This window comes from Bidens hawaiensis, unplaced genomic scaffold (genome assembly GCF_021521415.1).
Source record: "Bidens hawaiensis isolate Kalapana, Puna unplaced genomic scaffold, B.hawaiensis_p1.1 tig00029147_1, whole genome shotgun sequence".
NCBI classification, from domain to species: domain Eukaryota; kingdom Viridiplantae; phylum Streptophyta; class Magnoliopsida; order Asterales; family Asteraceae; genus Bidens; species Bidens hawaiensis.
Window position 1 is genome coordinate 112,108 of NW_027494809.1, and position 22,616 is coordinate 134,723.

General features: G+C 33.2%; 2 pseudogenes across 2 annotated transcripts; both read left to right on the forward strand.

The window, feature by feature from the left end:
* On the forward strand, positions 1-2,289 carry LOC143578334 (zinc finger protein WIP3-like; annotated as a pseudogene). Its single transcript, XR_013143243.1, has 2 exons — positions 1-756; positions 1,471-2,289. The product of XR_013143243.1 is annotated as a zinc finger protein WIP3-like (transcript).
* A 5,254-nt stretch (positions 2,290-7,543) lies between these two features.
* On the forward strand, positions 7,544-14,796 carry LOC143578335 (protein ADP-ribosyltransferase PARP3-like; annotated as a pseudogene). The gene is made up of 15 exons (XR_013143244.1): positions 7,544-7,844; positions 8,724-8,919; positions 10,467-10,580; positions 10,678-10,735; positions 10,826-10,895; positions 10,979-11,153; positions 11,770-12,141; positions 12,230-12,433; positions 12,729-12,889; positions 12,988-13,197; positions 13,271-13,373; positions 13,448-13,530; positions 13,608-13,751; positions 13,842-14,024; positions 14,701-14,796. The product of XR_013143244.1 is annotated as a protein ADP-ribosyltransferase PARP3-like (transcript).
* Positions 14,797-22,616: the final 7,820 nt, after the last annotated feature.

Sequence of the window (22,616 nt, forward strand, 5' to 3'; positions counted from 1 at the left end):
AGATATCAAAATAGACTACTACATAACATTTATAAAACCTTAGGGTCCTTTTCTGCCAATGAACCATTGTTCACAATCCACCACCACCACTTATATACACCTTTCTCTCAAACACACAAACACCTTAAAAGGCATATATGTAGATAGAAAGAAAGACCAAAAGTAACTTCATCAAGCCAAATTAACCACCTTTACTTTATAAGTAACTCAAACCCATTTTCCCCTTATTCATGGCCATAAAACACTATGTGCTTTGAACCTTCACCTCTCTTTGAATGGCTCATGACCCCATCATCCTCATCTAACTCATACTCACCATCATCTTCATATGACACCATGATGTTCTCAAAACAACAAGATTTCCCCTATGAAACAATCCAATGCCTACCCCTACTCAACCGGCTACTCGACCAAGACGAAAACGATACAGTCTTGAACATCAAAGAAGAAGATAACATGGAGAAAGTGACAATATCGCTACACATCGGTTTACCAAGCTATGGCACCGAAAGTGTACGAGATTCGGTGATCTCTAGCAAGTTGTTTGAGGAGTCTGAGGAAGAAGAAGACGAAGAGAAGAAACCGGATATGATCAAGATGGACTTTAATAATGATGGTAACGAAAAATGGTACGACGTTAATCGTCATGATCAAACTAGGTTTTGGATACCAACACCGTCTCAAATCCTTGTTGGACCTATGCAGTTTGTTTGTTCCTTATGCAATAAGACCTTTAATAGGTACAACAACATGCAGGTACTTTATCTAACTCTTTCCTTTTTTATATATATAAATTTATATACATATTATATCTGATTATTGTTTAGCTCAATTAGGGTTTCCCATATCTTTGCCTTATCATAATCCATGATCTGCTAATTATATAACTTTTATGTTTGATTTTTGAAAATTTTAATATTTACTGGTTATGAGAGAAATATATTTAGAACTTGAAACTATGCATTTTATTGTAACATTTTCATATAATTAAGCTAACATATATATTTCATCATTCATACATCATGAAAACTAAGATAAACAACCATGGGATAAATCTTTCTAAAAGTTAAGTAAAAAGGCAAGTGTAACCCTTAATTAATTATAATATTTTTCCACATCCTAATGGAAATTAGGAAAAAATTGAGGAACCTTTTTAGTAGTGGAAGACTGACTAATTGACCAAGATTATGTTGAAACTTTGTTTTTTAATGAAATTTGCCTTTCAAGAAAAAAGAAAAAGTAATTTACTATTGATCCCATGAACATTAGACATCATTGGGATGATTAAAGTTGCCTATTTATTTGTTTAGTTTCATACACAAATCTATCCCTTTTGGTCAATTACAAGAATGTGCAATACTTCAATTATTAGATTTATTTTCATGCATGATAACACATATATATATTTTTCAATTTATAGATTTTTGTAGGGTTAATTGATATATATCTATAACTTTTGGCATGATATAGATGCACATGTGGGGGCATGGATCTGAATATAGGAAAGGACAATCACTTAAAGGCACACAACCAGCAGCCATGCTAAGGCTTCCATGCTTTTGTTGTGTTCAAGGGTGCAAGAACAACATCAACCACCCTCGCGCAAGACCCTTGAAGGATTTCCGTACTCTTCAAACACACTACAAGAGAAAGCACGGTGCTAAGCCGTTTACATGCAGGAAATATTGCACGAAAAAGTTTGCGGTCAAGGGAGATTGGAGGACACACGAGAAAAATTGCGGCAAATTGTGGTATTGCACATGTGGATCGGATTTTAAGCATAAACGATCACTCAAGGATCACGTTCGCTCTTTTGGAGATGGGCATGCTCCGCATCCTTCTCTTGAGGGATTTGATCAGGATGAATAAAGAATGTGTTACATACATGGATGAAGTCACTAGTTAGTTTAATTAAGTAATGAAATTAACTTTCATCCACTAGTTAATTAACCATGCATGAAACTATTGGCACTTTGAAGATTGCTAACAACAATCAAAGTTCCAATAGAATCAATAATTTTTTTTAGTATTCAAGTATGAGTGTTGTAAGGATGAAAGATCTTCTAAAAGCTGTGAAGTCGATAAATTTTCATCTTTTTATAAGCGAGAGGGGAAAATTACATGAAATGCCTCTCCTGGTCAGAGAAAATTTATCAGCTTCATAGCTAGCCGTTGATCTTCATCCGGTTTCTTATTTCAGTTTTTCTTTTTTGTGTTTTGTTAAGTTACAATTTAGTTTTCGTGTTATGTTTGGTCGGTATAAGAGACATGTTTTACTATTAGAAAATATATTTTGACTCATTTTTAATATCTTTTACACCTTCCAAGTTTCATCAAATGATCCTGCGTTCAGTGTTTGATAACATAGATATTTCTTTTTATCTTTACATAAAAAGATTTAGTAACTTTTTTTAAACGGCTAAAATGAATCCTTTAAATGAGCTACAAGCTAAATTCATCATACCGATATACACTTGTCTTTTGATCCGGGAAAACCCCTCACCTAAAGCCAACATCCGTGAACACTCGCCCTAAGGCACGTCAGTGCGGTGAGATAAAACACGTTCAATTCAATAATCCAACTAGTGAAAGCCTCATACTTGCCTAGTCTCTCATCATCACCCTGATGCCTCTGAAACAAAATGTTGAAGACATGAATCGAACCCGGATCACATAAAACGCTAAGTGACCAAGTCTCTCTTTTATCACTCAACCACTAGCTGAATCATAACTATTAATAACATATAATCATGAAATACCGCATTAAATAAAATGTAGCATTTATGGATGATTAAAAGAATGCAACATAACTTCATTCTACTTTGGAAAATTAAAATTTGAATAATCCTAGCTTTCACATATTCGTCGGTGTTAATTCAAACTCAAAAATTGTTTACAGTCAATCCCAATTTTAAACATATTTTTTCAACGATTTCATACTAACTAAAAGTTAACCCAACTAGTTATTGCTGACGTTGACTACTTATGCAAAATAAAAGTTTTGATTACGTGGACTACTTACATGGCAAATAAGTCAAAATTTTGATGATGTGATTTGCTTATGTGACAGAGTTTTTGATGATGTGGATTGCCTACGTGATAGTCCACAACATCAAAAACTAACTGGGTTAACTTTAAGTCAGTATATGATCGTTGAAAGAAAACGCCTTCCAGGTTGGAACTCTCGGTAAATATTTCCTGAGTTAAGATTATTCTCGGTCAATAGATTAAAATTTTGATTATTAAAATCCAATTTTTCTTTACTTTTAAGCGTCCACATGCTATATTTTTGTTGGTAATATATATAGTATTAACACTTAATTTCAAATCATAATATATTTATTTTGCAATATAACTATTAATAAAAATCAATAACCAAAGAGGGGTTGTCACGAGTAACAAAAGTGTCCAATCATGCAAAAATCAACATCTCCGGTATCAACGGCATTCTTCCACCTCTCTTTTATTTCATCATTTTATCTTTTCAAGTGTGAACAAAAGGGTTAAATCCATGAAAAGTCTACCATTGAAGGTTGAAATAAAAAAGGTGTCCAACTACTCCAACTATAATACATCTTATTTGGAGTTTATTATAAGAAAATTTCTGAATTGAATATAAGTAGGGATGGGAAAAAATATATTTCAACCCCTATAAAAGAAATTGAAACTATGCGGATTTGTAACGGGTAAAAGACTTGTATGTAATTAGTTCAAAAAAAAATAAAAAAATACCGGTACGAGAGATTATGATATTAGGTTATAATATTTGTTTGATTACTTGAGCATAGTTAACCGCATCAAAATTATATATTTAGTACTGGGGAGGGTATCAATGGAAAATGCATCTAATTTTTGTTTTTTAGTTTTTGTTATGTCATTAATATTTGTCAATGTCGGCTTAACACATGTGAAGGCCTAAATCAAAACAAGATTTTGAGGCTTTTTCATAACAATTGTTAAGAAAAAAAATTGATTATTACAAGTTTTGAACTCATAACGTATACTTTAGTAACAACCAAGCCTACCACCACACCAATACATTACTTTGATTTTACTATACCCAATTATAATATCTATACACAATGTTTTTTTGGATTTGGAGGTCTTAACTGAATGGGGGCCTAAAACCCTAACTTGTTTTTATTGTCCCACGAGCCACCCTTGATCTTTGCTACAACCAATAAAGAAATAAAAAAACATGTAGCTTGCGGAAGTACATGTATGCATCTTCTGATGTACGTATATGTTTCTTATACGAGGTAACTATACATAAAGTATGAGCTACATATATGTATTTTCGTGAACCACATATATGCTTTTATTTTTTTTTGGTTTGGTAAATACTAATAACATATAAAAAATGAAAAAATAAAAATTTTAAAAGTTTAGCGTATGAAAGTGGTTTTCATGAGTTTCAAGTATCTTAGTGGTTTTTATTTGAACTCTCATATTAGTATATTACATAATCTAAAATAAAAAGATTGAAGCTATTGGAAACTCAAAACTATTAAAATTATAAAATTGTTAAAGCACATAGTTGAATATATGGTATTTCAAGTCGGTTTTTAGACAAGTTTAGTATAAGTAATAGACAGTTTAAAGGTTGAACTTTAAACACAAAAAAACATATGATTGTCTGACGTGTATTGAATTTGATTTTATAACTGATATAGAACTAGGATGATCAAAATCCATTCCATACAGGGCATCCCCTTCATCAAGTATCGGCATCATCCAATATGGTAACAAACCGAACCCATTCCGAATAAATTAATACTCTTAGTTAACCCTAGGGGGAATCACACTACTTAAAAAATATAACTCGACTGAAATATAATTTAATTAGCACAATGGCATACACCATTTACACAAAAACCATCTTTGGGTTCACAAGCAATCTTACAAACTTGAGTTTCGCATTCAAACAAAGACTGGTCGTTATTCGTTGGTGAGCTTGGTGGAGCTGGTTGAAATAAATTTCCGGGATCACAAAGACATGACTGTTCGTCAATACAATATGCATCTACACTATTGCAAATACTCGTGCAATAATTATCATCAAAGGATAGCATTCTGGCGAAGAACTTCCTGGGAAATTTGGCGTTGACAATCGCCAAGCTGCAAAAATATACCTTATAACTTTTATTAAAAAAAGGTATTGTTACATATACGTACATTGCAAAATTATTTAACTTTATGTGTAATTAGTTATATACGTTGCATAGTTTTTAACTTAATATATAGATATGAAGTAAGACGATTACTCATCTTCCAAACGCCTTTAATATAGTTTGGTACGCTATAGGTTAATGACCTTTGTACGAAACTACATGTTGCAATTTCAGTTGCAACACACTAGATATAAAATAAAAAATTATAAATGGATGAAAAGTGTTTTGTTACCTGAGGAAGTAACCAAGAAAATGGTTAAGAAAGACAGTACAGTTTTGTAAGAATTTAAAGAAAGGAACTCCATGGACATATTGAACTATGTATTCTCTCTAAGACAGTGATTAGAAGTGCTATTTGTAAGCAAAATATATAGGTTTCGAAATAAATAAAACGCTTACAAGATATTAAATGATACCTTAAATATTTTTTAAAATAAATCATATTCTATTAAATCACTTTCTAACAACCGAGCCCCTCTATCTCGAGTAAATTTTTTCTGAACGGCCATCTCGAATGAACTGAATTTGGTAAGTTGTTTCGTTTGTGAATTAAATGGATTGAGTAAATATATTTATTACCGTCCAAAAATATAAATATTTTTATCCACGAAATAATTGTCTTTAATTTGGTAACCGTAAATTCCAATGCCTTTCCATTCTCGACAATTTTCAAAAGGTTATTCTTTTAATAGCTTTTATCTCCAGCATTATGAATGAGATTGTTTTATATTATTCAGTTTTAATATTTATATAGTTTTTAAGATTTTAATTTTATTTATTGTAATAAAATTAATAAAATACTTAAAATTTGATAATAAAAGGTTTCATAAATAAATGAGATACTATAACTAAGTTTAAAATCTATCTGGATTTGGTGAGACCCATGACCCACTTATTTTTTTTTACTATAGAACAATTCTTAATTATAAATCTTTTTCTTTTCTAAAAAGTAACCGGATATTAATTTTTAGTATATCTATGTTTTATAGTTTTATAAGATTTTCATATTAAATATTTGGTATGATTAATTTTTAATATAATAATGAGATGTTATAACCCGTTTAAGGGCTATCTTGGTTTGGTGAGACCCATACCCGTGAATTCGGGTTAAACGCATGAGAAGTATACATTTTACAAATAAAGCAATCTGATGACTTAGGGAATGTAGGAGGTTTCGTTTATATATATACTAGTTTTTATCCCCATATTACGGGGGTTGTTTTATATTGTTTGTTCTAATATTTATTTATTTTTTGAATTTATATATTTTTTATTGTATGAAAGTTAATAATATACTTATGGTTTGATGATAAATTGTTTCACAAATAAATGAGATGTTATAAACCGATTTAAAAGCTATATGGTTTTGATGAGACCAAGACCCGTTTATTTTTTTTCACTATAAAATTGGTTTTTTTAATTATAAATAACATTTATGAAAGTTAATAGTATACTTATGGTTTGATGAGATCCAAGACCCGTTTATTTTCTTTACTATAAAATTGGTTTTTTTAATTATAAATAACATTTATGAAAGTTAATAATATACTTATGGTTTGATGAGACCAAGACCCGTTTATTTTTTTTATTATAAATTTGGTTTTTTAATTTAAACAATATATATATATATATCTTTTTTTAAAATAGATAAGATATTAATTTTTAGTATATCCTATTTTATAGGATTTTTACATCAATAATTTAGTGAGAATAATTTTTTTATTTAATGAGATGTAATAACCCGTTTAAGGAATATCTGGGTTTGGTAAGATTCATACCCATGAATTCAGGTCAAATGCATGAGAAGCCTCTATTCAAAAATCAAGCAAATCTGGTGACTCCAAAAAAAGGGGAGCGACTACATCGCGACACGTAGGATTTTTATGTTTTCGTTTATATATATTATAGATTTAAGATAATTTATTATAAACTTAAATGCTTTAAAGATTAAAAAAACTTAAGATTAATTTGAAGGTATTAACTCTTTTATACCCGCTTATCAAACGTACACAAGTTTGTTACTGAAACCCAAATTAAAATTAGTAATATTATTACTTGGAAAATTATAATTAAAAGAAAATAGATTAAACTGGTAGCTCATATTATCAGTTGAAAAATGTTGTAACAAATATATTACGTTTTGACTTAACAACTTGTATCGCGCAAAGCTAGAAGTATAATATCACAACCTTAACAATAAAGTCTTTTACGCATTCACTTCCAACACACCACGTGTCACTCACCAGTACACGTGTTAACCCAGGGACAAGACACAGCACATCCACGTGTCACACTCTCTTTGTCTCCACCTCCTAAACATTACACATAAACACTAAACCTTACGTTATATATATTTTTCAAGCACAAAACTTGATAGACTTTATAAAACTTAATAATAATAATAATAATGAAGGTTCATGAAACAAGATCACACGATGAAGACAAGATCATCATGACCAGGAAACAAAAGGCCGAGAAGCAAGAACATGATCACCCGACCAAGAAACCGAAAGCCGAAGACGCGCATAACGGCCACGCGAACGACGGCGTGGCCGAGTTTGACAAGTTTTGTAAACTTGTAACTCAGCATCTCTCGGTTGAACAAATGCGGGAAATCCTTGAAGCCAACGACGTCGACAGTTCTGGATCCGATGACGACGTCGTTGGAAGATGGTAAGTTGTAAACACAAAAAACCGCGAACAACGGTGTTAATTTAGGGTCAGTTTTGTAGTTGAACCCGTGAACCCGTATAGCTAAACGGGCCCGCTTGAGGTTCACGGGTTGACCTGCTTAATCTTTTTGTTTCTTAATATATAGACATGCTTTTTTTTAAACGTGTTTTCTTTATTAAAGTGTTTTGTTAATGTTTAAACTAGACACAATATCTTATAATTAAGTTGTGTTACATATATATATATATATATATATATATATTTTAAAATTTTGTTGTAAGTGATATATATATAATTTTTTAAGTTTTTTTTTGTTGTTCAAAAGTTTTTTTTTAAATTATATTTTGTAATTTAATAAAGTAAATTGTTTGTTTAAAACTAGACACAATATATTATAATTAAATTGTAAGTGTTATATATAATTTTTATTTTAATTTTGTTGTAAGTGATATGTATATGTATATATATTTTAATTTTTTGTTGTAAATGCAAATTTTTAAGTACTAATACCTGAAAAAAAGAACTTCTTCTAAATTTTGTTGTATTACATATAATTTTATTTTATTTTTAATTTTGTTGTAAATGTAAATATTTTTAGTATTAATACCTGAAAAAAAGAATTTTTTCTATATTTTGTTGTAAGTATTATATAATTTTATTTTTTTTAATTTTGTTGTAAATGTAAAAAATTTTGTTGTGTTACATACATATTTTTCTTAAATTTTGTTGTAAATGTAAATATTTTATGCTTAACGGGCCGTGTTCAGCTCAACCCATGAATATGCTTGTCGTGTTTGGTTTCCGTTTACATTTCGTAGGCAGTAACACAAAACTGTTGGGTATGCATTAATAAACTTTTCACTTTGAATACTTTTACAGCCAAGATATGTTGTTTTACGGAGGATTAAGCGGGTGTCCGGGTTGCGGAGGGACATTGGAGTGTACTGGTCAAGTTTATAGCTGCAAAGGGTCGTATAGCGAGTGGTCTACTTGCACTTACAGCACTCGGGATCCTCCTAGACTCGATGAACCGATCAAGTTTCCGGAGTTTGTCGAGGAATCCGCCGTTTTCGATGTAATTTTACCTTTCAAAGCTCCTATTTTTTTTTTTTTTTTTTTTTTTTTTTTTCTAGGGATGAGTTCGGTACCATTTCTCGTGTCATAAACGAGTGAAACAATATACCAAATTCTGTACTGACTTATTTTTCGCTTTGGTACGAACGGTGCAATACCGAAAACATGAAAAACACTTACTAGGAAAAGCATAAGAACCTCATCCAAGATTGGCATGATTTTATATAACTTTATGGATAAAAAATAAAGAGTACCGAAAACATAATAATACTGAAAGAAAACATGAAAAACGAGTTGAGTACCGATGTTTATTAGGTATATTTAAATATTACGGATGATGATGATGATGATGATACCGAAAACATGAAAAACGAAAGTTACATATTTGCTATATAATTAGTTTCTAAGGATAATAATAATAATACTGAAAACAAGAAAAACGAAATAGTAATACTGAAAACAACAATAATACCGAAAACATGAAAAATGAGTACCGATGTCCAGTACTCATTTTTCATATATAACTAATGAACATCGGTACTCGTTTTTCATGTTTTCGGCATTTCATTTTTCATATATAACTAATAAACATCGGTACTCGTTTTTCATGTTTTCGGTATTATTATTGTTGTTATTATCATTATCCGTAAAAATAATAATACCGAAAACATGAAAAACGAGTACCGATATATAAACTTTTACTGATAATAATAATAATACTAATTTTTACGGATAATAATAATAATAACAGTACCGAAAACAAGAAAAACGAATGTATAATTTTTACGGATAATAATAATACCGAAAACAAGAAAGACGAGTACAGATGTTTATTAGTTACATGTGTTATATAATATAATATAATTTTTACAATAATAATACTGAAAGAAAACATGAAAAACGAGTTGAGTACCGATGTTTATTAGTTATATTTAAATATTACGGACGACGACGACGACATGAAAAACGAAAGTTACATATTTGCTATATAATTAGTTTTTAAGGATATTAATAATAATACTGAAAACAAGAAAAACGAGTACCGATGTCCAGTACTCATTTTTCATATATAACTAATGAACATCGGTACTCGTTTTTCATGTTTTCGGTATTTCATTTTTCATATATAACTAATGATAATGATAATAACAACAATAATAATACCGAAAACATGAAAAACGAGTACCGATATATAAACTTTTACTGATAATAATAATACTAATTTTTACGGATAATAATAATAATAACAATACCGAAAACAAGAAAAACGAATGTATAATTTTTACGGATAATAATAATAATACCGAAAACAAGAAAGATGAGTACAGATGTTTATTAGTTACATGTATTATATAATATAATATAATTTTTACAATAATACTGAAAACATGAAAAAACGAGTACCTTTACTACTACTACCACCGATAATGTTCGGTCGGTACCATAATTCAGTAAAAAATGCTCATCCCTACTTTTTGCTTAAATTTAACAGCCTTTTTGCTTAAATTTAACAGCTTGAATATCAATTTTGTCACTGTTTTGTAACAGTTGCTGAAGAAGCATCAAGACCCGAAAAGAAGACCGAAGAGGGAGTTGAAAGCCACTGATAAACCCTTTGCAGGGATGCTCATATCGCTATCCGGTCGTCTCACACACCCCCATGTATGAGTCAACATATTGTGTTTTCACTTATAATTTTCTTATTAAGTGTTAAAACTTAAAGATTGAAGTGTCAACTGTTTACAATGTTCTTGTGCAGCAATATTGGAAGACCAAGATTGAAAAACATGGTGGAAAAGTAGCCAACCATGTAATCGGTACGGACCGAATTAGCTAGTAACATTAAATAAATCTACTAGATTATTATTATTAACTTTTGATTATTGATTTATTGTCTTTGGCATTAGGGGTGACATGTTTGGTTCTCTCTCCATCCGAGCGAGACCGAGGCGGTTCATCGAAGGTTACCGAAGCATTGTAAGTGTGTCAAACCATATTATCAACTCCAAAATGTTGTTAGAAGTATGTAAAGTTTGTGACTTTGATTTGGTATCGAGTAGGGAACGAGGAATACCAGTTGTCCGTGAAGTGTGGTTGAACGACAGCATCGAAAAACAAGAACCGCAGCCTCTTGATGCTTATGATGTTGTTTCTGATCTTGCTGTTGATGGCAAAGGCATCCCATGGGACATGCAGGATCCAAGTCAAGAAGCCCTTGAATCTCTAAATGCAGAAGTAAAACACAAAACACTCATCTTTTTGACATATTCTAATATGATTCTGTTAGCTTAATTTTTTTTATTTTTTATTAGTTTTTATTTATTTTTTTAACATATCTAATAGGATTCTGTTATCTTAAGATTTTTTTATTTTTTATTTTTTGTTTTTTGTTATTTGTAAACACAAAATACTTTATCTTTTTAACCTATTCTAATAGGATTCTGTTAGCTTAAGATTTTTTTATTTTTTATTTATTATTTGTAAACTCAACACTTATATTTTAACATATTCTAATAGGATTCTGTTACCTTAAGATGCATTTATTTATTTATTATTACTATTACTATTATTATTATTATTATTATTAAGATTAAACACTATAGTGTTATTATTGTTGTAGATTAAGATTAGATACGTCTTTTAAACCTTAAGATTTTTTTTATTTTTTTATTTATTATTATTGTTATTATTATTATTATTATTATTTTTGTAGATTAAGATTAAACGCAATAATAATAAATAAATAACAAAACATGTTCTAAGATGAACAGAATCCCTACTAGCATATGTTAAAAATGTGTTTAATCTTATTCTATAATAATAACAATAACAATAATATAATTTTTTGTAGATTAAGATGTATGGTAAAAGAGGGGTGCATAAAGACAGCAAACTGGACAAAGAAGGCAGCGCGATCCTTGAAAAAGACGGGATCTTATACAACTGCGCCTTTTCGGTTTCCGACAAGGGTAGAAAGGTCAACGAGTTTTGTGTTATGCAACTGATAATGGTGCCCGAAAATCGGCTGCATTTGTACATGAAAAAAGGGAAAGTTGGCGCAGACGCTCGGGCAGAAGAACGCGTCGAAGAATGGGAGAATGTAGACGATGCGATCAAGGAGTTTGCTAAACTGTTTGAGGAGTTAACCGGGAACGAGTTTGAACCGTGGGAAAGAGAGAAGAAGATCCAAAAGAAACCGCATAAGTTTTTCCCAGTTGACATGGTTATAATAATCCGAAAAAATATGTAACCTTTTTTTTTATGTTTGTAATTTAAATATTAGTGTTTGTAATATGATGTGTGTAATGTAGGATGATGGATATGATGTGAGATATGGCGGGTTGGGTTTAAGGCAGCTCGGGGCGGCTGGGTTCACTGCAAGCTCGACCCGATGGTGGCGAACTTCATGAAAGTGTTATGCGGTCAAGAGATTTACCGGTATGCTTTGATGGAGCTTGGACATGATGCACCTGATCTCCCTGTAGCCATGCTTACTGATTTGCATATCAAAAGATGTAAGAAGTTATTATTTTTATTATTATTATTGTTTTTGTAGATTAAGATTAAACACTATATTATTATCATTATTATTATTTATTATTATTATTATTATCATTATTCATATTCATGTTAAAGTTAAAATTAACAATATTATTATTATTATTATTGTTATTATTATTATTATTATTCATTCAAGTTCAAATTTTTATACAACTTGTGCGGTTGTAGATGTTATTATTATTATTATTCAAGTTTAAATACAACTCGCGTGGTTGTAGATAATAATATTAGATAATATTATTAAACCAGGTGAGGAGACTTTACTAGAATTTATTGAGAAAATGATGAATACAAAGGAAAAAGAACAGAAGTCTGATGCTATGTGGTCAGACTTTAGTCAAAGATGGTTTACTTTGTTGCACTCGACGAGGCCATTCGTGTTCACTGATCATCAGGCTCTAGCAGACCATGTGAGAAACTAGATTCGACACTTTATTATATGTTACTATGACCATATGAATATTTGAATTGATCAAATTTATGGTTATGGTTTTATGGTTAATGTTAGGCTGCATCTGCACTTGAAACGATCCGAGACATAAATGTGGCGTCGAGGATTATAGAGGATATGAGTGGTGGCACGGTTGATGATCCGTTATCCGATCGGTACAATAAACTAGGCTGCTCGATTGCTCCGTTAGAGAAGGAATCGGAGGACTATAATATGATTCTTAAGTATCTTGAGAAAACATATGAGCCTGTGAAAGTCGGCGAAATTGTAAGATACTACTACCTTTATCTTGTTGTTCATTGTCGTTGACCGAGTCAACTTATCGGTTTTGTGGATGTAGAGCTATGGAGTGACTGTGGAGAATATCTTTCAAGTGGAAGTGAGTGCAGGCCCTTCATATGATGAAATCAAAAAGCTTCCAAATAAAGTTCTTTTATGGTGTGGTAAGTATCATTAAAGAAAACCATAATAAGTGTAAGTTGAAGATTTTGACATTTTGACTTGTGAAAACGTTTAGGTACGCGAAGCTCAAATCTTTTAAGGCACTTGCATAAGGGATTCTTGCCGGCAGTATGCACGCTTCCGGTTTCAGGATATATGGTATAGAACTTCAATCATATTCATTTTAACGTACGTCGTCGTCTAATGATGCTAACATACATGTTTTGTCCTTGTAGTTTGGTAAGGCGATTGTGTGCTCGGATGCGGCTGCAGAAGCTGCTCAGTTCGGGTATACAGCGGTGGACAGGCCTGAGGGATTTCTAGTGTTAGCAGTTGCTTCTCTGGGGGATGAAATTACGGAAATGACCTCGCCACCTGAGGTAAACATGAATCTTGAATTATCTTGTCACAACTATAATATTGTATTATGTGTATATATTTAGTTGACACTTGACAGTGAATTAATGTAGGATGCAAAGTCTTTGGAGGATAAAAAGGTTGGGGTGATGGGATTAGGAAGGAAGAAAACTGATGAGAAAGAACATTTTGTTTGGAAAGATGATATTAAAGTGCCATGTGGCAGCTTGGTTGCATCTGAACATAAGGATAGTGTACTTGAGTACAATGAATTTCCTGTTTATGATCCTAAGCAGGTAACTTTTTCAGGGCGTCTTCGGGTTTTTAAGATTTTAAGATCACGTATTTAAATAATTTGACAATTTTACCCCACAAAACAAAATAATAATAATTATTATGAGCTATTTTATTAAAAAAATAACATTATTATTATTAGTATTGAGTTTTATTATTAATATGTATATAACTTGTTTTAAAACATTTACTTTATTAAAACATAAAGTTTATATAAAAAACTTCATAATAAAACTCATTTTTTATATAAACTTTATGTTTTAATAAAGTAAATGTTTTAAAACGAGTTATATACATATTTTTTTATATAAACTTTATATTTTAATAAAGTAAATGTTTTAAAACAAGTTATATACATATTTTTGATAATTGTTTTATATAAACTTATGTTTTAAAACAAATATATACATATGCATACTTTTTTCTAAACTTTATGTTTAAAACAAATTATATATACATATTTTATTTTTCACAAGTGTGGGCCCAAAAGTATTGTTTTTAGGAGTATGGGTCTAGGTCGATCGCCCTATTTGAACCCCCCCCTCTCCTTGGGCCGGGCCGGCCCGGCCCAGCCCAGCCCGGGAAATTAATTTCATAGTTACCTAAAATGGTTGCATACTTGAATCTTGATCATGCAAGTGATGGCTATATTGGTTCATTTGGGTGGTGGTGGTGTAGGTGAGCATTAGGTTTCTGGTTGGAGTGAAGTTTGAGGAACAAGATGTGGAGTACGAGGATGTCGATCCAGCTGGTGAGGATGCTCCTGTGGAGTAAACGTTGGTTTGGTTGTCTGCTGATGTTTTTTTGGTGTGTTGTCGTGGTAAGAAGGGACATCAGCGTGGTCTGTTTTGATGTAAAATCGTTAGGATGATGAAATATGTTATCGGACATGTTAATGTACGTATGGATGTTGTGTACTTGGTTTCTAATTATATGGTATTATTGGTATTGTATATACACCGTGCTTCATAGGGCTGTCAATTCCTGACACGACCCGAAACCCGACACGAAAAAAATATAGGTTTTGGGTCGGCTGACACGACCCGTTTTCTTAAATAGGTCGATATGAACACGACCTGTAAAAAATATGGGTTGACCTGTTAACCTGTTTAAAACTTTTATAAAAGTTAATATTTTGATTTTAGAGAAGAAGTGTTAAATTTTAAGGTTAACTACTAAAAATTAAACTAATTACTTATTAAATATTTTTATCCACTCTTTATTTTCCGGTATTTATATTCTATTAGTCATAACCGTCTAATCTAGCAAAATATGTGAATCTAAGTTTGTTAAATGAAAATGAGAGATAAATACACAAAAATAGTTAGATCTATCACAAAGTTATTAAAATGTTTTATATGAATAAGAGTAATTGATTGTATAGTTTATTAATAAGCCATTAAATATTAATCATATTCGTAAATGAACGTAAACGGGTTGACCCGAAACACAACCCGAACACGACACGAATTTAAATGGGTCGACACGACACGAATAAATATATGGGGTGGGTTAGGGTTGAAGAATCTCAACCCGGAAACTATTAACCCGACACAATTGACACCCCTAATGCTTCGAGAAACACAAAACAATATTTGACTGTTGGCGGGTCTCTTTGTATGTGTTGTCCGGAAAGAGGACTCAATGATTATTCGTTCGCCGGAACCAGAAGTAAAAATTTTGGTAGATAGGGATCACATAAAAACTTCATTCGAGGAATGGGCTAGACCGGGTCATTTCTCAAGAACAATAGCTAAAGGCCCTGAAACTACCACTTGGATTTGGAACCTACATGCTGATGCTCACGATTTCGATAGCCATACCAGTGATTTGGAGATCTCTCGAATAGTCTTTAGTGCGCATTTCGGTCAACTCTCCATCATCTTCCTTTGGCTGAGCGGCATGTATTTCCACGGTGCTCGTTTTTCCAATTATGAAGCATGGCTAAGCAATCCGACTCACATTGGGCCTAGTGCCCAGGTGGTTTGGCCGATAGTGGGACAAGAAATCTTGAATGGTGATGTGGGCGGGGGCTTCCGAGGAATACAAATAACCTCTGGTTTTTTTCAGATTTGGCGAGCATCTGGAATAACTAGCGAATTACAACTCTATTGTACCGCAATTGGTGCATTGATCTTTGCAGCGTTATGAAATATGTTATTGGACATGTTAATGTATGTATGGATGTTGGGTACTTGGTTTCTAATATATGGTATTATTGTATATACACCATGCTTCGAACTTGTTTTGTGTTTCAGTGAATTAGTCCGTTAGCCGCAAATTCCTTGTTTGTGTTTGTTAGTGAACTTGTAGCTATCGAAAAAATTTTCTTCCGTGTGTTGGTGAATTGAGTGACCGAACGAAATTTCTTGTCTGTTGAATTTTGTTCGTTAGCCTACCTTGTTCGTTAGCCTAGCCCCGTTAACTTTCTCTGGTAAGTTTAAACATGTAAACGAACTCGTTATGATGAATAAATGTAATTCACGAACAAAAACAGATGTAACCGAACACGTTATCATTATGTCATATATACAAATAAATAAACATTCATAAACATACAAATAAACAAACATTCACAAACATATGTCATAAATACAAATATATAAACATAAACAAACATATGTGTAACATCCTAAAATGATTCTAGTATTAAATAAAGAAAGTTGCGTTTAGTTATCGAGTGTTAATAATTAATTTATGCTAAATAAAGAAAAGATCATGGATTGGGATTAAATAAGATGGATTAAAGGGTAACGGGCTTTAGGTCCATGGGCCTTGGGGAATATAAATATCCTCCTAAACCACCATAAAACCCTAAACCTCATTTCATTCCATCTTAATCTCTACACACTCCAAACACACACACCATACGCGGCCGAGCGAGAGAGAGGTGAAATCTGAGCAAGAAAACGTGATTCAAGAGTTATACAAGATCCAAAGTTCATAAGCTAGCTAACCGAAACCAAAACGAAAACATAAAGGTATGATTTCGATCTTAAAGTTCATATTTTAATAGACGGTTAGCCATGAAACTTGAAACTATAATAGATCAGCTCTAAATGAAACGTAAAGTAACGAACTTGATGCTAGGACGAATCCAATGAACCCATAAACAGATACGGTTCGTATAGGATAAACCGTAAATCTTGTATTGAACGTTTTTACCATAAAGGTCCAAACTTTACGTCATTCCGGGCTAAGTTTTACCCGAACAAGGCCATGGGAATGATCGCGGGACTTGTTAACGTCATATCCAAGAATCTCTCGATGAAACGAGGGTGATTCTGGTGATTACGAATGAACAGAGGCGAATGCTGAATAACTTCGCCTGCAAGCCAACTTCGCCTTCAAGCAAGTTCGCTTGCAAGCAAGTTCGCCCCTGACAACTTCGCCTAGCATATGTTCGCTTAAGGTTAACTTCGCCAAACCTAACTTCGCTTGATGTTAAGTTCGCTGCAAGCAAGTTCGCCTACCTTATCAACTTCGCTGAACCATATGTTCGCTGGACTCTAAGTTCGACGAGTCTTAAGTTCGCCGAATCTTAAGTTCGCTTAAGTTAAGTTCGCTTAACATGCATTTTAAGGTACCGAATCGGGCTAACGAATGAGTAGGTGAATAAAATAGTAACTTAAAATCCTAATAGGAAATGCGTTAAGACAGTTAATGAAAATAAAATTTTTCCAAGCTGACCTGGCAGCTCGACCCCATCCAGGGGCTCTGCCCCTTGGACCCTGCTAGCGGCTGCCGCCCCTAGAACCCCGCTGCCAAAGGCGCTGCCCCCGGACCCCCGTTCGTTGTGGGTTATATAAAGATAGAAATATAACATGAGTAGTAGTAGTAGTAGTTAATTGATACATGTAAATATTATACAGTTAGCCGTGCACAGCTCAAGAAGGGAATAACGATTAACGAAGATCGTAACATGATTCAGGTGAGTTTCTAGCCCCATTTATGTGTTATGTTTTCGGGGCTGTGTGCGTACTCAATATGTTTGTTAATACGCTTATCCTAAGAGATAAGTGTATGACTTATGTGAATAATGTGAAATGTATTAATGATTGCTTGATGGTACGTGAACGATCTTCGGATATTGCACGTACTGTCAGGTTGTAACGCTATGTTTAAGGTAAGTATGATATGTATGCTTATGTGTATGAACGTGATAAAGTTAATAAAAGAAGGAAAGGGTGGTTGTATGGTTGTATGGTCACGAAAAGGGTACCGAGCCCTAATAATACTCGAGGTATGATGTATGGTTGTATGGTAACGAAGAGGGAATCGAACCCTACTAATATTCGAGAACTAGGGAACCGAACCCTACTAATATTCGAGGAAAGAGGGTACCGAGCCCTAATAATACTCGAGGAAGGAGGGTACCGAGCCCTAATAATACTCGAGGAATGTAAGGCGTAATGCTCTTTATAACGTAAGATATGAAAGCAAGTTAGTACAAAAGAAAGTATGAAAGTATGAATGAAAGAATATAAGTTTGTGTGTATTGTATAATGTATGATTAACTAGAACTCACTCAGCGTAGCTGACTTTTAGTATGCACGCAGGTGAGTAGGATGAGGCAGCTCGCTTGAGGAGACACGTGGTGTTGAATAAGAGACTGGCATCGGAAGGCTCAGGGCGTATTATGTTTTAATTACTTAGTTTTCGAAAGACAAGTTGGTTGTTTAAGACAAGTTTTGAATTGTTATGAAATGTTTTATTAAAGCTTTTATATTCCGCGAATGTTTTTAATTAACTCTGATATTTAGAACTGCGTTTATGAGTAAATCCAACACGAAAGTAGGGCTACCGGTAACGGGGCCTTACAATATGTCATAAATACAAATATATAAACATAAACAAATGTAAACGAACACGTTATCAATGTAGTTAACTCATACATGTGTCGCATATACAAATGAATAAACATTTACGAACATATAAATAAACATTCATCAAAATGAGAACAAATGTAAACGAACATCATAAATACAAATAAATAAACATTCATGAACATAAAACAAACGTAAACGAACACGTTATCAACGTAGTTGAACGAGCATGAACTATGTTTGTGTTCACTCGTTTAGTTAAATCGAAAGAAACTAAATATCGATCCTAAATATAGAATAGAGAATAACATATTAATGAAAGATGACCAAGTTCCTACAATCGTGCAAACCAAGTTATGTTTAAATATTATTTAAGTAAACACACGTAGCGAATATTATTAACAGGTTGTTATTTAACAGGTTTAGCAACTTAAATAATCCAAACTTGTAAGGTCATTGCATCAAAAAGTCAACGCACCTAATCTTGACTTTAAAATTCAACACATTCTAATTGATCCAAACCCCTCATATATAAATCAAGTTAAGCATTGCCTTCAATCGATCAACCTTGCCCGAAAGGCGTTGATCGTATATACAATGTATAGCGACTTCAAAGGACAGGCGGTAGAGTACGTAAAACAAGCTGTGCATGAAGAAAGTGTAGGGAACTATGCGAAAGCGTTTCCGTTATACATGAATGCTTTGGAATACTTCAAAGCTCATTTGAAGTACGAAAAAGACCCTGAGATGCGTGAAGCGATCACAAAGAAGTTCAGCGAGTATTTGCGTCGTGCGGAGGAAATTAGGGCGGTTCTTGATGAGGGTCGTCCAAGTGGTGGTGACGTGGCTGCACGGCCGAAGACAAAAGTGAAGGACGGAGACGAGGACGGTGACAATTTGTCACGAGTTAAAGCCTTGTAAGTCATACCCCTTACATAAGATATAACCCATAGCAATGACTTGGTCAAGTACCTTAAAACCTAAGCCAATTAATGCGGAAAAATATCGGATATCGGTCAAGAATTGATATTTGAGATATTCATTATTGTTGTGGGATATCTAATAGGCTTATATTTAGCCTATATAATTTGCCATGTAATTAGCATTATGGTTAAGATCTTTATCAAAAGTCAGGAGATTGTATTTTGGATATTTATACTAAGTTAATGAGATTGGATTAATTGAGCACAAAATTACGATCTCCATCATGGTATCACGCCACCATTGTTCCTAACCCTAGCCACCACCGAATTTGTTTTTTTCACCTTCTCCCTCGTCTCATCTCTTCATCCTTGCTTCTGATCCTTTATCACTCTCACAATAACTATGGAATCCAACTTTCAACATCATGCATGGCCTTCTCAAAGCAATCAGTGGATGACCCAATCCCAAAACAATTTTCCACAATATTCCCAAACCCCACAATATCCAAACAATTGGCCCAACCTACCTTGCCAATACCCCACCACCTCTCCGCCCAGTAATGATAACAACAGCAACCCTGGAGCCGGTCTTCTCGGTCCTCGTCCCAATCAAGCTTATGCAGCGGCGTATACACCCGCCAACATTGAACAAGCTCTTTATAACATGTCGTTGAACCCGTCTGATCAATGGCACATGGATACCGGTGCAACGTCACACATAACCAACAACCCAGGTAATTTTGAGTCTGTTCTTAATACCGGCATTTTACATAATATTATTGTTGGAAATGGCACAACTATCCCGGTAACCGGACAAGGCAACCAATACCTACCACCACCTTACCCACCACTTAAATTAAACAATGTCCTTTATGCCCCAAAACTAATTAAAAATCTTATTTCTGTTCGTCGCTTAACTGTTGACAATTGGGTATCAATCGAATTCGATCCTTTTGGTTTTTGTCACATCCTCAAAATCCACTAACGGAGTTTTACCGTCAGAGGGTGTGAACTAACAGGATCGGAATCATTAGTTATAATCAAACCATAAAACAAAGTTTCAAAACCATGAAAACGTTTACGAGTAATAAAATGCGGAAGCGTAAAACCATAGAAAACAATGTTACGTCACGCAGGACGACTTAAAACCCAATGATCACAGTTTAAAATAAGTTTGCATAATTAAAAATGTTTCAAGCAATGCATGTTCCTAAACCGCGCGCCCGTCTCGGCTACCTGAGAATAACATACTAAAAGTGTCAACACAAGGTTGGTGAGTTCACAAGTTTATATAAAAATAAATGTTTAGCGTTTGCGTTCAGCGTTTTGCGTTAAGCGTTTTGTTTTACAGCGTTTTGCGTTACCAGATAATGTTATGTCAATTATATATCTATAGGTAGCTAGCCTATAAAACAAGTATCACTAAGTGTTCGACACCGAAGCTGACTGTTTATCATTTGCCTTGCCACCAGGTCATCCAGACCATGGTATGTGTTTAGCCAAGATTACACCCACTCGACCTCCAGTCGAGTTTAGCGTTGGGTGGGGTTTGTCAAACCCAGTAGTACTACTCAACAGTGACTCGCTATTATCCAAATATTAACCGGTTCGATGTTATGAAGGACTTTAGTTAATGCGTTTGCCACTTAGTCTTTACAAGTGATATATAATCTATATTAACAAAATCTTAAATGCGTTTTCGGAGTATGTTATCTCCCCCAAGTGAAAAGCGTTTAAAAAGTTTAAAAGGGGAAAGTGAAACTCACTGTTTGCGAAGAAATTCCCAAATTAAATCTCCAAGATGCGCGTCACAGAAAAACTCTCTCTAGCGTTCTAAAACAACAAAGAGATTTTTCTAAGTGTCGGAATATTATCGAGTCTCTAGACCCGGCACATAATACCTATGCACATAACATGTTTCGTGTTTCGTTTGTGGATCGTGTGTGACTTTAACAAGTGTATTTGTGATACAATACATGTGTGAACAATTATTTACGTGTCACGTATTCATAAAGTACATCACTAGCAATTACTCCCCGTAAGGGCAATTTGGTCAACACATAACAATTAACTAGCCATTATCCCCACGACGGCAATTTGGTCAAATCATGACAATCAATTAGCAATTATTCCCCACAAGGGCAATTTGGTCAAACATAACAATTATATAGCAAGTATCATGTTTCATGCATTTTCACCAAATTCAGCAGCTAGTTTCACCGAGACAGAAATTCTACTTGAAAGATTGTACTATCTCACCGATCACAGCATCACAATTAATTTACCAAAAATCATCACAAAAACATATATGTCTTAGGTTTCCAGAACATATTTTATTATATTTTTATTCCACATAGGTTTCTCACAATCATCAAATCATTACAGCAAACTCATAACAGTCAAATTCATGCGCAACAGAATGTTATTTGAAATTCCCGTTAAAAGAAAAATCCAATAAATGCAAGACCACTTGGGTTAGGTTCCTAACTCAATAAGTCAACTTTCAGAAGTGGAACCAACCCAATTGGTCTCGTAGTTCATGAGATATAACATTTACAAAACAACCTAACAGCAGGTCTAACAGCTCAGCTTTGCACAACGTTTTTGTAAAATCATAAAAGTTAACTTCTACACGTCCAAAAATTACAAGTTTATATTCTTTAGAAACTAGACTCAACCTAGTTTACTGTAGTATCAATAATCTCAACCAATTTTTACATTTACACTTCGTTACAGTCAATTAAACATCAATAACACAATCTGTCCAGAAACTGTTTGCATCCAAACTCAACATATTAACTATCTATGGACCATCATGCATTCATATAACACTCTAGACTCCATA